The sequence below is a fragment of the Cervus canadensis genome, chromosome 18, assembly GCF_019320065.1.
Source record: "Cervus canadensis isolate Bull #8, Minnesota chromosome 18, ASM1932006v1, whole genome shotgun sequence".
In the NCBI taxonomy this organism is placed as follows: domain Eukaryota; kingdom Metazoa; phylum Chordata; class Mammalia; order Artiodactyla; family Cervidae; genus Cervus; species Cervus canadensis.
The window spans coordinates 6,739,253-6,742,384 of NC_057403.1; the positions used below are offsets into that span (position 1 = coordinate 6,739,253).

The 3,132-nt window shown below is 38.4% G+C and overlaps 1 pseudogene; it reads left to right on the top strand.

Moving 5' to 3' along the window:
• Positions 1-2,478: 2,478 nt before the first annotated feature.
• LOC122421839 lies at positions 2,479-2,624 on the top strand (annotated as a pseudogene).
• The last annotated feature ends 508 nt before the right edge of the window (positions 2,625-3,132 follow it).

The following is a 3,132-nucleotide window of genomic DNA, read 5'->3' on the forward strand; positions in this document are numbered from 1 at the left end:
TTTTAAAAAAACACATTTTTTTCTGTCTTCTAACTTTATTGAGGTTTTCAATGGCTAAGTCAAGGATCTCTCTTGGTAAATGTCACATTGCACTTGAAAACATCTTTTGATATTTGTTCTAAGACAATTCCACATTGATAAGAGAACAGACTCTATGATTTCAAAAACTTTAGACCATGAAATTTTTGTACCTTGTTTTATGTACTATGTTCCAGTTGGAGAAGAAAATGGCAACCCACTCCAGTATTCTTGCCTGGAGAACCCCATAGATAGAAGAGCCTGGTAGGCTGCAGTCCATGGGGTCACAAAGAGTCAGATACAACTGAAATGACTTAGCACATATGTTCCAGTGTCTCCTAGTTTACAGGCTATTGGAAGTCAAATAGAATTTGTATCCTACTGTTGTGTCCAAATTATATAAATCTTAATTATGTTGAACTGGTTCATGGTGCTTTTCAGTTCTAACTATATCCTTCTACTTTTAGAAATTAAATTAAATAAATTTTAATAAATCATAATCCATTCATTTTAGAATGAATATTCTATTAACTTTGGAGAGCTTGATATTGAAACTCCAACTAAAACTCTTAATTTATCTACTTAAAAAGACAAATGTATTATATAGTGGAACTATATGTAACTTTGTTCTGTGTTTTACATGTCTCCTGTAAATGAGTTATCATACTTTCATAGTACAAAAAAGAAAAATAAAAAGAACAGAGAAATATACAGAGACAACTCTAATAAATGTGTACACAAGTGTAGGTAATTGGGAAGAACATCAAGAATATACTCCAAAAATGGATCAAATAATGTTAACATTTTCATGCACACACCTACACTAAAATGGGAACTATATACAATTTTATACATTTATATAATTGATAAAAATTATTCAATAAAATCAAGATGATATTTCACTGGTTAAATCTTACCATTTTTTGTGGATGATAATCTGTATTTTTTAAATACACTAATGTGCAAACACAGATACCAATATGTAATAAATTAGGACTCTAAATTAGAGTCCTTTATTTCTTTCAACATCTGTATCATTATGTTGAACTATATTTTAGAAATTTAACACAGTTGCACAAACATTAGGCATCTGATTATTGTAAGTGCTTTGAAAAATAAAAAGAGGTGATACGATTATGTCTGAGACATGAGGGTGGAGTGTGATGGAAACTAGCGGACCTGGGCTTCAGTGAGGAAACCTCCACTCCCAAAATCCAATATCCCTGCTAAACACAGGTGTGTTCATCAGTCTAAGCAAAGATAAACTAAGAAGGTATGGATTTCTACCATAACTGGTGGCTTAGGCATGTCCCTTACTAAATCATCCGAAATCTCTATTAAAGATAAAGAGAAAAAAATGTGAACATCATAGTGCTGGAATCTCACAGAAGTACCTGACTGAGGTAACATGTAGTGTAATGGTATAAATGGTAGCAGTGATCTGAATTGACCCTAAAAAATGTCAGTTTCTAAAAATTTCACTTCATATATACCTCCCCTGTTCTGTATCCTATGAGTATATTTTAAGAGTGAGTCATTTTAATAATATAGACATTATTATATTTTGTTTCAAAATTTTCTGAAAAATTCTGGATCGCTGAGTTCATTCTGTTTATAACTGCATTTTCTTTCTGTTCTGAAGAGCTGAAGTTGCATCCAGATGTAAACTCATCACTGCATTTCCTCTACTTCCCTAAGAGCCCAACACCGAACAACATCCCAATGGGAATCTTGGATACCAGTGCCTCTCCGTCTTGATCTCTTTCAAAGGGAATATATTCACCAGTTGAAAGTCACTAATTCACTCTGAGAATTCATCACTAATTCACTTTGAGAATTCATTTTCTATAGAAAGCTGGGATACAGACAATGGAGAAAAGGCTCTGAGACATCAGGGAGAAGAGCTGGTCTTCACTATTGTAGGGAAAATAAATAGTTGAAAACAAACATCCCAGGCCCAAAAAATATGAGTAGAGAATAAAGGTTTGTAGGTTCTCTCAGTCCAGGCATTTCAGGAGGAAAAGCAGACACAGCCCCAGACCTGGGACAGGACATTTACCTGAGAAGCTGCCATTTCCTCCTCTTCTTCCTCCTGCTCTGCATCTTCTCTGGGGATGTTATGTAGCAAACACATCTCTGCATCTTGAGAAAATACCTTCAAAGGCATCCGCGCAGATTTTTAACCTGCAACCACCTCACCTACAGACAGAAGGGCCTTGAAAAGCTGAAAAGACCCACCTCTCCTGTCCTCTCTCAGGAGAGATTCAGGAACAATCACTTCCTACCTGGAGACCAGCCTGTGGACTTATTTCTTGATTCTTCTCTCCTCATAGAGAGCTCCTAACCCTAGGATCCAGACCATGTGAGTTGACTGACTTCCCCTGTCCAAATCCAGCTAAACCAACCCTGCTGCCTCTCCTCAGACTGAAGCCCGGCCTCATCTCTCAAAAATGGACCAGAAGCTCCCTGGCAATGGGCAAAGAGGCACCTGATTGGTGGTGTTGCTCTTATATCAGTCAGGGGCAAAGCAGATGTCTAGTCCTTTGTTCATCCTAGCTTGATGCCTGGATTGGTGGCCAGAGCTATTTCATGCCTGGGGCACATAAAATACAGGAAAAAAAAAAAAATGGACCAGAAGCCACGTCCTTAACCCGGGCCTCCCCTTATAAGTCCCTAGAGCACTTCCTACAAACCACACTGATGCTCCCACAGGACCAACAAAGAAATCCACAGGGAGGGCACCAGGGAGGTTATCGCTTAACACTGGTCACATGATCCTGAGAGAAAACCAGGTGGAAACCACTTGGATAAAGATTCTTTCTGAACCAGTTCAGTGTATATAATCCCTTGAGGTCAGGTCCCCACTCTAAGAAGTTATGAATTTGCAGGTCTGAAGTGGGGCCATGAAATGAGTCTTTAGCATATTCCCTGTTTGTTCTGATGTTTCTCCCTCACAACCCACATTCAGGAGCCCTGAGGTCGAGCCCTTACACTCAGCACACCTGAGACTTCTCTGTGGGGTAGGATTTAGGGAAGGAATTTCTTAGGGAGGTTAAGGTGAGAACCAGACACAGAAAGAGGCAGTAATTGGGATTCAGACCTTTATAAGTGACC